General features: G+C 44.9%; 1 protein-coding gene across 1 annotated transcript in view; it reads left to right on the plus strand.

The window, feature by feature from the left end:
• The first annotated feature begins 6,669 nt into the window (after window positions 1-6,669).
• NBEAL1 (neurobeachin like 1) overlaps window positions 6,670-14,015 on the plus strand; it is a 109,040-nt gene continuing 101,694 nt past the window's right edge. The window contains 2 exon segments of the mRNA XM_033169829.1: window positions 6,670-6,772; window positions 11,370-11,531. The gene's annotated coding sequence lies outside the window, so the exon portion shown is untranslated.

Below are 14,015 nucleotides of genomic sequence, written 5' to 3' on the forward strand. Positions count from 1 at the left end.
AAAAACTATATTTCAAGTGTTTGACAATACAGTCGTACCTCGTGTTACGAATGCTTCAGGTTGTGTTCGTCACGGGATACAAACGCGCCGAACCCGGAAGTACCGGAATGGGTTTGGCAATTTGCACATGAGCAGATGCACAAAAATGATGTCACAGCGCATGCGCAGATGCGGTGCTTCAGGTTGCGGACCTTTCAGGTTATGAACGGGGCTCCGGAACGGATCCCGTTTGCAACCAGAGGTACCACTGTACACCCTTTAACATTTGCAAAACTCCTAAAATGGGAATTTGTCTTGTTTGACAGCAACAAAACAAGGTTATTTGTCTTTTTCTTTTAATCACAATCTTCAATTGCATCCCCAAGAGTTAAACATTCCTAATGCTCCCCTCCTAGTATCTTGGTTTGTTTACTCCTGGTCAGCAGATGGCTGCCATTACAGTATATGATGCTTTTAACCCATCTAGGACGAAGATAGCTAGGCTAGGAACAGCAGTGGTAGCGGTGGCAGCACTGTGATCACAACGGGGGATAAGGGATGGATGCTACAGAACCAAGATGCTGGCGCAGGGAATGAACAGTTTGAAACGCATCCAGTATCATTTTGCCTGACTTTATTACCCAGCCTGCTGGTTAAACAGCATTGTCAGTATTAAGAATATACTGTAGCAGCCAGATGGTGATCTTTCTCACCCTCCCATGTGTGTTACATACAAGTCCTAAGAATGATAAGATCAAAATATTTTACAAGAATTGGTGGCTTTTGATCAACATCAGGCATAGGCAAACTCAGCCCTCCAGTTTTTTTTTTTTTGGGGGGGGACGACTACAACTCCCATGATCCCTAGCTAACAGGACCAATGGTCAGGGATGATGGGAATTGTAGTCCCAAAACATCTGGAGGGCCGAGTTTGCCCTATGCCTGATCAACATAATCAAATGTTGGCGCAGCCCCTGTTATTTCTGCAGCGATCAAAGTTTCACTCCAGTTCCCGCATCCCATCCTGGCTTGGACAAATCACCGTTTGCCTCTCCAAGCCACAATTAGAGCAGTGTTTTTCAACCTTTTTTGGGCAAAGGCACACTTGTTTCATAAAAAAAATCACGAGGCACACCACCATTAGAAAATGTTTAAAAATTTAACTCTGTGCCTATGTTGACTATATATAAAGTAATTTTTCAATTTTTCCCACGGCACACCATGCAACATCTCGCGGCACACTAGTGTGCCGCGGAACAGTGGTTGAAAAACACTGAATTAGAGAACAAACTGAGTTTGTGCACAACGTAGCTCAGTTTGAACATAAGAGCATACTATGGTTTTCCTGAGCCATAGGGAATCGATTATTAGACTATGGAAACCTGAAGCATGCATGGATTCAGTTGGGTCGTTGGCATGTGAACTGAGCCATTGGCTGTGTTCACACGTAATGCTTAACAACCACATGTAACACTGTTTACATGAGCAGGAAGGAGCTTCCATGAGTCTAGGGCCCTTACACCTCTCCTCACTGCACAGTTGGGAAGAGGAGAGCTTTGGCAGAGCTTCAGCTTCCACAAAACCTGGCCTGTTGTTGAGTACAAACCATGGATTGTGGTTTAAAACAAACTCCGATAACCTCTAAAACAAGCTAGCTTCAAGCCATGTGTTATGAAACTGGACTGTTTTGAAACTTATCAGATTATCAGAACTGTAGAGCTGGAAGCAGTGTCAGAAACTGGGATAGGAACGCTAGGAGCCACGTGGTCCCTGGGACCTAGGCTGTGGGCACCCAAACAAATGTGGATTTAAGCCAGGATCTATCCACGTCTTGTGCCCCTCTTTGTGCCCCGACTGGGCCAAGCGAGAAGACTGGAACACCTTCAGCTCAATCCGGATAACTGGACTCACGACTGTGTGCCATGAGCACCTGCACTACTTCAGAGGTCGAATAAATGTGGTGGCTGCGTTAACTTGAAACAGTTCTTCTTTATTTCTACAAGCTACATTATATATACAGATTATACAGCCATGTGGCTAAGTTCCTTCCACACATCTTATCTACAGCAGAGATAGAATTACAACTAACTGTTTGACTGTCTGACTGTCTGAACACAGAGAAGCTAAATAGGGAGATCAAAGACTCAGTTCCCTCCCCCTTCTCTCAGACCACAAGTCATACGATTCTCACAAAGGGAGGGGTGAAATGCTAACAACAAAATGTCTAGGTGCCTTTTTGTTTTTTGCTGCCCTGCTACCAGAGCAGGCAGCCCCGCAGCAAAAATGGCATCTCCACCCAGTTGCAAAAGGCTGCTTGCCAGTCGCAAAATGTGACTGGTGCCCGCTAATTTCGAACCCTGTTTGGAAGGATCCCTGAGGCTCATCTACCGCTGTATTCCGCTCTGGTCAGACCTCACCTGGAATACTGTGTCCAGTTCTAGGCACCACAGTTCAAGAAGGATACTGACAAGCTGGAACGTGTCCAGAGGAGGGCAACCAAAATGGTCCAAGGCCTGGAAACGATGCCTTATGAGGAACGGCTTAGGGAGCTGGGTGTGTTTAGACTGGAGAAGAGAAGGTTAAGGGGTGATATGATAGCCATGTTCAAATATATAAAAGGATGTCATATAGTAGAGGAGCCCTCAAGTATGCCCATCTCTCTCTTTGCTGCGTAATAAACAAGATACAAGTACCCTAACAAGTTATATATAGCATCGCTATGAGTACTTTCAGAGATTCCAAGCATAGTTGTCTGGAACTGTGTTGTACACTGCTAATTGCTCTTGCTGCTACTTGTTTCCAGGAAACACACCAAAAGGCACCCACTTGCCGTAGCTCAGCCTCTTGTTCTCTTTAACGAGCACTTAATGCATGGAATTATGGGTAACGATCCAGCCTGCAGCCCTGGCCACTGCTTCTCCCCCTTCCCCAATGCTTCTATTTATTAATTTTGACATTCCTCTTGACTGAAAGCGGCTATAACCAGTTTTCAGGAGGTCACTAGCTCTACTTGAAATTGGGAGCTTTTCTTCTCTCAATTAGGATGTGCCTTTTTTTGGCTTTTGGTGACAGCAGGGAGCATATCTGTTTGCAAGTGTGGACTGCCCGTTGTAAAACAGAAGCCCTATTTGGGTGCCCATTCTCCTCCCCCCACCCTACACAACTCGATTCCAAAAGTGTGATGAGGAAAACAAGGCTACACTCATTGGTCCTACCTGCTGTTGTGTCCTGGATAGAGCTGTGAAGGTCTGGGGAAAAGGTGAGCAATTTGGAAGGGGAAACTGTTTCTTCTCCAATTTTTTCTGCTGCCTCCATATTTAGGACACTTGCAGAAGAATGGGAAAGTGTGTGTTTAGGTGTAGATTTCCCCCCATACATTTTTCCATACCCTACCCCCAAGCCTTCACATCTCTAGTCCCCGTTGGCCTGGCTGGCCACCTTGCATACATTGATCAGCAAACTTTGAACTGCAGGGAAGCTGCTGTGCTATTGTAGGAACCACGTGTGACATAGAAACCCGATCGCGCAGGAATTATTTTGGAATCTGAGATGCTCCTTGAATTATCTGTGAGTCGATGCTGGAGCAGTGTGATTGACCTAGCTCAGGGGTAGCTGACGTGGTACCCTTTGGAAGTTGCTGGACTATGACTCCTATTAAAGCATTGGCCACGTTGACTGGAGCTGAAGAAGAACCGTTTCAGATCACCTGTGTGATTTGTGACATCACACCCAGGAAAAGGAGCACCAAGCCTTGGTGGTGGTTACTATGACTGTAGTTCAACCATGTGTGTAAAACATTGTGTAAGGCAACATTGGTTTATATTGAAACAGACCGGTGTCTTACATGGAAGTTTCCATTTCCATAGGAGTCGAGTTTATTTCTTGGACACATTTCTAAGTTTGTTCCCTGCCACGTAGGTGAATGGGCTGATTTGTCAGCTGCGGTGGTCAGAAATGTTTTTTAAAAGCAACACAACACTCTAGTGAAGGACTCCTGTTTACTCTGGAAGTGAGTCACTCTCCTGTTCTGTTTTTTTCCTTCTCAGTGTTTCTATTTTAGAGTAGTCTTTTGATGTCTGTTCCTGTCTTTGGGGAAAGACTCCTTAGCCTCATGGATGATGCTGAGAGCATGACTACATTTTATCAGTGAGAGGTCAAGAGATGCTTCATTGGGTTCTAGAAGGAGCACAAGTTCCCCATAACGTATAGAAGGAAATTTATTACATTTGCCTGTACCCACTGCCTTGTGGGACATCTTTGAGAGAAGAAAAAGCTATGGAGTAAACCCTACGAAAATCCAGAGTGGAAAGCCAAAGATGGTTGGATGGCGTCTTGTATGCGACCTGCAGCCAAGCTGGTCCCAAAGGTATCTGAAGAAGTGTGCATGCACACGAAAGCTCATACCAAGAACAAACTCAGTTGGTCTCTAAGGTGGTATCTGAAGAAGTGTGCATGCACACGAAAGCTCATACCAAGAACAAACTCAGTTGGTCTCTAAGGTGCTACTGGAAAGAATTTCCTATTTTGTTTCGACTATGGCAGACCAACACGGCTACCCACCTGTAACTGGTCCCAAAGGTATTGCTCTGCTTTCTTTTGGACCACATCTGTGAGGCCAAGAGTGGAGTCTTGCTATCTGGGCAGCCCAGGACCTTCCTACACACTGCCCAGGCTTGGACCCTGGAGAGGTCACTTCGATGCTGCTTATGCCATAGAAACAATGCAGGAGGAAGCAGCAGTTATGAGCTACCGGTCTCTGCAGCCACAGCAGCTGCTGTGATTCTGCAGTGGATTGTCTTCGCCCCAGAGGCACACTCCAGTTGTCTGTCAAGACAGATGGGTGCCAACAACACAACTTTTTTTAAAAAAAAATGGTTGCAATTAATTCTCCAGGTCCCTGTGTTCCATACAGCTTCCCCTGAAATTCATATCGGAGCTGCTTTTGCTTGGGTAGATGAAGATGGTGACTTAAGGCTCTCAAACCACTTGAGAAGGGATGGGAATTTTGGAGGCGACTCGCCATGCGCTCTCAAATGCAAACCTGATAAAGCAGATTGTGGGATTTGCCAATGCCCACAAGTTTGAGAGCTGCTCCGCCCAGGTCTTTATGTGGTTGACTTCCACGGGAGCTACACCAGCTTTCTGTAAACGGTGTTCAGCTTCTTGCAGCAACGGTAGCACTAAATCATGGCAGAGGGATGTATTGTAAGAGAAGTACCCAGTAGCATGAGAGATTGCTGTGACTGTTCCATTCAAAGTGGTGGACTAGCTGTGATCACCATGGAACTTGGCATGATTCCAGTGGCCTGATTCACCCAGCATGGGAAACTAGATTGGCTTAATGCATGAATATGTGGCCTTCTGGAGAGGACCTTGAAGCTGCTTTGCACCTCCCCTGACTTTTCTACTCCTGCTCTGCTCCAAGCCAAGCTAAGGTTTGGCTTAGTGTGTCATCCAAACTTGGGCTCATACTTAAGCTCTCTGCCCACTGGCTATGAGCTGGAGCCAAAGTTTATTCTTGGCCATCTGTGACACAATGACGTTTGACTGTCATTGGCAAAAATGACCACCTCGACATTGTGGTGTAGTGGTTAAGAGTGGTAGATTCGTAATCTGGTGAACCAGGTTCACGTCTCCGCTCCTCCACATGCAGCTGCTGGGTGACCTTGGGATAGTCACACTTCTCTGAAGTCTCTCAGCTCCACTCAACTCAGAGTTTTTGTTGTGGGGGAAGAAGGGAAAGGAGATTGTGAGCCGCTTTGAGACTCCTTCGGGTAGTGATAAAGCGGGATATCAAATCCAAACTCCTCCTCCTCCTCCTCCTCCTCTTCTTCTTCTCCTCCTCCTCCTCCTCCTCCTCCTCCTCCTCTAAGTCGGCTCTGCTCATTTGCTCCCCACCCTTCTGCTCTCCCCCACCCTTCTGCCTTCTGCCTCCCCCACCCTTCTGCCTTCTCCCAGAAAGATGTTCTTTCTTATACCTTCTAGCTAAGATATAACATCTAAGGATATGTTAAAGACAAGAAGCTGCTTCTGCAGAGTCAGACACTTGGTCCACCTACTGTAGCTCTGCACTGATGCTGGCAGCAGCTTTGAGGTTTCTTGTTGATAGGTCTTTTGCAGCCCTGCTTCCTGAGATCTGTTGTCAACTGAAGAAAAGACAGATTGACCTTCTGTCCTTTTAAGCTTGCATTTGTTCTACCACGGTAAGCCCGTCCATTCCATCTCATAGTGGCTGGAGAAACCCAGCCAGATGGGTGAGGTATAAATAATACAATAAATCAATACTAAAATTATTAGTATCAATACTAAAATTATCATCATCATCATCATCATCTCATAGCCCGTCTTGGGGACCCAACAGGTCAATGTCCTTGTCTTCTTCCCAATTTATTCAATATGGTTATTAAAAAGTTGTATGAAGTTGCTGGTGTCGTATTATGTTTTATTTTATTATTTTTGAGTGTTTTGGGAAGTGGAATCTCTTGGCAGTGCTCGGTCTTGTTAGGGAATATCTCAGCGTCAGGGCAGCAGTGTCAGGAAGCAGAGTTTTATTCTGGGAAGTTTAAAGTGGCCTCAACGCCAATAAACACATGATTATGGCAGGAAACTTTGGAGGGCAGGAATGGGACAGCATTGGACGCACACATTTGCAAATGCTTTCAAAAGAAAAATTAACTTTTTAAATCTGTTTGCCTTCACAGAAGGACCCAGACTACTTGAAGCTCTGGTTGGACAGTTTTGTTTCTAGTTACGAACAGTTTCTGGATGTGGATTTTGAAAAGCTGCCCACTAGGTATGTAGAAATAATAGTCCTTTGTGTTGATGCCTAATAGCAATATGGCTGATTTAATAAGTATCTTGTGTTGTTGATATATGTCATCCCTTTGGAACTTTTCTGCTGTGTGCAGACATTTTGCTCTACAGAATTGCAATGCAAACTTAGTGGCTGCATTCATATGATATAGTAAACCGTGGGTTTGTGTGACATACACAAGCTGGAATGAGCTTGAGTAAGCCATGGGCCTTCATGCTTTCCCCCTCTCCCCACATGGCAGGGAGGAAGAGTTGGGCTCTGTTTCCTCTTGTCGGTCACAAATTTGATACGTTTCAGGAAGCAAAAAGTAGGAATGAGCGGACAGAAGGCTGTTCTTATGGAATCTCTACATGGAATCTCTACACGTTGGGTGAACTAACGAGGGTGGTTTATTAACAAATTCAGGTTAGTTAAAAAGCCAGCTTCAGAAACCACGGCTTGAAGTTCTGCCAAATTCCTGCTCCCGGGTGCTCATTTGGGCTCCTTCTGCCTTTATAAAGGTGAAGGTAAAGGGACCCCTGACCATTAGGTCCAGTCGTGTCCGACTCTGGGGTTGCAGCGCTCATCTCGCGTTACTGGCCGAGGGAGCCGGTGACCAGCATGTGGCCAGCATGACTAAGCCGCTTCTGGCGAACCAGAGCAGCGCACGGAAACGCCGTTTACCTTTCCGCCGGAGCGGTACCTATTTATCTACTTGCACTTTGATGTGCTTTCGAATTGCTAGGTTGGCAGGAGCTGGGACCGAGCAACGGGAGCTCACCCCGTCGCAGGGATTCGAACCGCCGACCTTCTGATCGGCAAGCCCTAGGCTCTGTGGTTTAACCCACAGCACCACCCGTGTCCCGCCTCTGCCTTTATATACCATCCCAATCATGGCCTCTGATTCTACAAACTTTTACATTTTGCAGTCTGCTCTCAAAGGCGGCTGAACTGTGTGATTATCTTCCAGTGGAATCCTAGGTTTTCTCAGGTCAGCTGCTGGTTAAATCAAAGGAGAATCAGCAGTAACCCAAAGTAAATTTGCAGTGTGAATAAGCCCTGTATTTACGTGTGAAGATTCTTCAACCCCCACCCCACTTATTCCACACTGGTATTTCTGGATTGTCCTGGTGTTCGTTCTTTAAAAATGGGCTTTGAACTGCCAAATTACAGAGCCAGGTAAACATTCTTGTTTGCGGTGAACCAGGAAATGGCCTCAGTATTGAACCAGGAAATGACCTCAGTATGTGATTTTTAGCAGCATAGTCATTGACACATTTACTCAGAAGTCAGTTCCCACCATGTCTAGTGGGGTTTACTCCCTAGGAAGGATGCTTAAGATCCTGGCCTTGGTTTGCTTTCAATGATGACCATTGAATCTACCTTTTGATTGATTAAACCTGTTGAACAGCAACAGCGGCAGAGATTGTAGACCAGGGGTCAGCAACCTTTTCCAGCCATAGGCCAGTTCACCGTCCCTCCGACCATGTGGTGGGCCGGACTAGATTTTTTTGGGGGAAATGAACGAATTCCTATGCTCCACAAATAACCCAGAGATGCATTTTAAATAAAAGGACACATTCTACTCATGTAAAAACACACTGATTCCCGGGCCGTCCGCGGGCTGGATTGAGAAGGCAGTTGGGTCGCATCTAGCCTCCGGGCCTTAGGTTGCCTACCCCTGCTTTAGACATATTTCTGCTTACCTGAGACTGAACCCAAACACCCACACCAAACCATAGGGGTTGTGAAATACCTGGCAGGCTGCAAACCCATGGCTGCATTTGTCACAGGAGGTTGTGGTTTTATGCAAACCCATCATCGATTCCTGAGATTCAGAGGATGAGAAACATTACCAGTAGACAATGACAGTGGACTAGGATGCTTAGCGGATTGTGAATACCTTAAAAAAAAAAGAAGATTAAATGGATTGTGTGTTTCCCCCCTTCTTAACTAATAGTATTTTTTTTTAAGAGAACATGAATTCATGAACAGTAGCTTCCATCACCATTACTCTCCAGTGCTGTTACCGAGTGCTCAGTATAAAATCCGCTGTTTTCCTCTGAGATTAACGGCGGGATTAAACTTGCGACCTAAAAAGAAAATCGGGATAGAGGACTGGACTTTGATTGTAGCGGATGAACAAGGGAAGATATCTAGGCAGCTAAAGACAAGGCGAGAGTGTATAGAGTATTGGATAGCTGGCATCAAATAGCAAATTGCATCCCATTATATCTTCTATACATTGTGTTTCAGATTACCATTTTTTTTTGCTGTCTGTAATAACCAGATTGCATAGGAAGAATGCCGTCTCTTAGAATACCGTATTTTCCGGCGTATAAGACGACTGGGCGTATAAGACGACCCCCAACTTTTCCAGTTAAAATACAGAGTTTCAGATATACTTGACTGCAGATTCTCCACTCAGCGTATAAAACGACCCCCGACTTTTAAGAAGATTTTCCTGGATTAAAATGTAGTCTTATACGCCAGAATATACAGTATTTCCTGCTTGGCAGGGGGTTGGACTGGATGGCCCTTGTGGTCTCTTCCAACTCTTCCAACTCTATGATTCTAATGCTGACAAAGCATTGGCGGTAGGAAGATTATAGCTCACTACTTAGAAATCTAGTAGTTTCCTGTTGGTTTTCTTCTTCTTATTTTCTTTTGTACAGTGGTACCTTGGTTTTCAAACTTAATCCGTTCCACAAGTCTGTTCCAAAACCAAAGCATTCCAAAACCAAGGTGCGCTTTCCCATAGAAAGTAATGCAAAATGGATCAATCCGTTCCAGACTTTTAAAAACAATCCCCAAAACAGCAAATCAACATGAATTTTACCATCTAACGAGACCATTGATCCATAAAATGAAAGCAATAAACAGTGTACTGCAGTCACACAATCAATCAATCAATCAATCAATCAGTAGCTGAACTGGGTTCCACACAGTCACAAAAAAGAGCCACAAAAACGCAAAATAAATAGCAAAAACAGACAGACCTCAGCATAACACTCAAAAATGGAAGTGCGGCACTCAAATCAGAAGCGTAACGCTCAAACCAGAGCACGTTTGGCTTCGGGAAAAGGTTTGCAAACCGGAACACTTACTTCTGGGTTTGCAGTGTTTGGGTTCCAAGTTGTTTGAGTACCAAGGCGTTTGAGAACCAAGGTACCACTGTATAATAAATGTGGGGCAGCAGCCATCCATTGGATCATTTGTGGCTCGCAGACCGAATGCAGGATGCAACCAATTGCACGCACTTGCCCTGTGGTTTGCAGGCTTTGCTTTCGCGTAGCCTTCTCACCCGCCAATCCTTTCTCCTAGCACTCTTAACACACCCCAGTCCTGAACACGTTTCAAGGAAGCAAATTCTCTTGAAACAACCAGATGCTTTTTCTAAAAAAAACATGTTTCAGACCAGGATGTTTAGCATGTCAGTTTGTGGCTGTTTCTGCAGCCTCTGCTTGGGGGGGGGGGGCAGGCAAGATTGAGCCCTCTGCGGTATAATAGATCTCTTGACAGCTGTGCTCAGGAGAACATGAAAGATTAATCCATTCTGCTGCTTTGTGTTTCCCAACGCAGTGATGGCATCTTGTTCTACTTACAATTGAAAGGATGAACCCTTGCCAGCTGGTTAAAAAAGTCTTGTTTGCCTTCCTGCAGGGGAGCATTTTTTCAGTTGCGAAAGGAATTTGAATATGCCAAACCCTCGCCCTTCTAATTGCGGTGTCTAGTGTATTAGCAGAGAAATGCAGGTTTGCCTACTGTAAGTTGACTCGGAAATTGACATGCTTTTCTGGAATCGAAATCCACAGAGAAGTGACTAGTTTTTGGCAACTTTTATAGTTGGCAGCCGCAAATTTGATTTTTACAACTGTAATTACTTCTGGAAACGTTTATATCTTATTAGACTTCTGTCCCTTCCAGTTAGTGTATAGGGTTAGTATCCGTTGCGATGCGCCTTAAATTAAATATTTGAATTCTACAAGAGAAGTAAGCATAGGCTGCACTGTCTCCCGTTGAAACCAATGGAATTGAAAAGTGCTTAATTTCATGTGGATTAACCTGTTACGCTTTGCGCTGCTTCTGAATCAACAGTTTGGCATTTAGTGAGCCCCGGCAGCCTGCACACCTGCTTATGATCTCATAATCGTCCTGTGCCAGAGCGAAGGCTTTTTTTTATTTAAAGTCAAATATTTATTTAAAATGTTAATTATAAGATTAAAGTGCAAGAGTCAATCTTATGTAATTTATTGGCATCGTTACAATTTATTGGCCCTCTGGCAGTTAAATGTCTGGATACCTTTGTATTGTCAAGTGCAGTAAAAGATGTTACGTGCATAAAATACCGTGTTTTTCTGGCTATAAGACGCCCACATGTATAAGACGACCCCTATTTTGGGGGACTCCGATTTAAGAAAATGGGGGGGGGAGATGGCCCTCGTGTATAAGATGCCCCCAAATTTTGGACATTATTTTTTAGGGAAAAAACCTAGTCTTATATGTGGAAAAATACAGTACATTAGTGATTATTGCTCCTTGCCCTGGTTTTTTTTTTGTTAGTTTTTTTTTTTAAAGCTCTTGGCTTTATTTTTAGGGTGGATGACGTCCCCCCGGGAATATCGCTGCTTCCTGATAACATCCTTCAGGTCTTGAGGCTCCAGCTGCTGCAGTGTGTCCAGAAATTGTCAGAAGGATTGGAAGAACCACAGCAGGCCTTGTCGCTTCTCCTGGTCAAATTCTTCATTATTCTTTGCCGGTATATTTTTTTTATTTATTATAAAGAGAAAAAAACCTAGTTGACTTTTCAGAAACAGGCCGCGGGGCGTGGAGTGTTTATGGGGAGATATCACCAGTACTTCCCACTCCCTGTTTGTTATTTTACCAATTCCCAACTCTCTCTGAGAGCCAGTGTGGTGTAGTGGTTAAGAGCGGCAGACTCGTAATCTGGTGAACCGGGTTCGCGTCTCCGCTCCTCCACATGCAGCTGCAGGGTGACCTTGGGCTAGTCACACTTCTTTGAAGTCTCTCAGCCCCACTCACCTCACAGAGTGTTTGTTGTGGGGGAGGAAGGGAAAGGAGAATGTTAGCCGCTTTGGGACTCCTTTGGGTAGTGATAAAGTGGGATATCAAATCCAAAACTCTTCTTCTCTTCTCTTGTTTAAGCCCCCTGCCCCATACCTTCACTTTTTAACCTTCTCGATTCACTGCCCCCACCCGATGCTCCATTGCCACAGCTCATTCATCCTCAGAAGCAGGGACGAGGAACCCCAGGCCCTCCAAACCTAAGGTTTCTCCCCAGGCCACGCCCCCTCTTTAGCCACACCCCCTCACCGGCCCCTACCCTCCTTTGGCATTTTTACCCAGCTGGAATGTGTCCTTGGGGCTCTGACAATGCCTTTTGTTTGCCTGGGTTAAGTATAGGGAGGGCTGTGTGAGCATTTGTAGAAACTGCCCTGCAGAACAAGGGTATAAGATTTGCCTCTGTCCCCCACCCAGCATTGTTCTGTGGCCCCCCAGAAGTTTGTCTAGAAGGAAATGTGGCCCTCAGCCTGGGAAAAAGGTTCCCCAGCTCTGACACGGAACAGGGCCCGTTCTACAGAATTAGAGGTTGCTGTGACCTGTGTATGGGCAGGACATCTGATGTGAAACAAAATTTAGCCTGGTAAAGAGCAGGCTGAGATATGATAGCCATCTTCAAATATCTCAAGCCACATGGAAGAAGAAGAAGAAGAAGAAGAAGAAGAAGAAGAAGAAAATATAATAATAATAATAATAATAATAATAATAATAATAATAATAATTTATTTATTTATTCATTCATTCATTCATTCATTCATTCATTCATTCATTCCTTTCCCATCTGGCTGGGTTTCCCCAGCCACTCTGGCCAGCTTCCAACAGAATGTTAAAATGCAATAATCTATTAAACATTAAAAGCTTCCCTGAACAGGGCTGCCTTCAGATGTCTTCTAAAAGTCTGGTAGTTGTTTTTCTCTTTTGACATCTGGTGGGAGGGCGTTCCACAGGGCGGGTGCCACTACCGAGAAGGCCCTCTGCCTGGTTCCCTATAACTTGGTTTCTCGCAGCGACGGAACCGCCAGAAGGCCCTCGGCTCTGCAAGCTTGTTTTCTCCTGCTCTGGAGGGTAGAACCCAAAGCAATGGATTCAAGTTTTGAGAAAGGAGATTCTGACTAAGCACCGGGAAGAACTTTCTGGCAATAAGAGCTGTTTGGCATCAGAATGGTCTCCCTCGTGAGTTTGTGGACTCTCCTTCCTCAGAGGTTTTAAATCAGGGTTTGGATGGATGCTTTAGTTTTGATTCCTGCATTGCACGGGGTTGGACTAGATGACTCTCTGGGTTCCATCCAACTCTGTGATTCTTCCCTACTTCTGATTCTAGCCTAATCCAGTTTGGTTCCAGATACCTCACTTGGCTCTCTTCTGCAGCTCAGGTGACCCTCACAAACGTTCTAAAACATACAAAAAGTTGTAAAACACACACCAAAAATTGTTGATGGTCTACATCTACATGCGGTGCTGCTGTGACCCATTTTGATGCTATTTGGTGATGGAAAGGGGGGTTTCAATTCCATTAATGATACAGTTTGCCATCAAGCGGCTTTGACTAGCTATAATTTCCATGTTTAAAGATAGCTTCTTAATGTGAGATTATTCTGTATTTTTATTCACCTGGAATACTGTGTCCAGTTCTGGGCACCACAGTTCAGGAAGGATACTGACAAGCTGGAACATGTCCAGAGGAGGGTAACCAAAATGGTCAAAGGCCTGGAAACGATGCCTTATGAGGAACGGCTTAGGGAGCTGGGTATGTTTAGCCTGGAGAAGAGAAGGTTAAGGGGTGATATGATAGCCATGTTCAAATATATAAAAGGATGTCATATAGAGGAGGGAGAAAGGTTGTTTTCTGCTGCTCCAGAGAAGCAGACATGGAGCAATGGATTCAAACTACAAGAAAGAAGATTCCACCTAAACATTAGGAAGAACTTCCTGACAGTAAGAGCTGTTCGGCAGTGGAATTTGCTACCAAGGAGTGTGGTGGAGTCTCCTTCTTTGGAGGTCTTTAAGCGGAGGCTTGACAGCCATCGGTTAGGAATGCTTTGATGGTGTTTCCTGATTGGCAGGGGGTTGGACTGGATGGCCCTTGTGGTCTCTTCCAACTCTATGATTCTATAACACGGTGCAGATTGTTTTGGGAAATTGTGATATACCATTCTTTTGC

Source organism: Lacerta agilis, chromosome 1, assembly GCF_009819535.1.
Source record: "Lacerta agilis isolate rLacAgi1 chromosome 1, rLacAgi1.pri, whole genome shotgun sequence".
Taxonomy (NCBI): Eukaryota; Metazoa; Chordata; class Lepidosauria; order Squamata; family Lacertidae; genus Lacerta; species Lacerta agilis.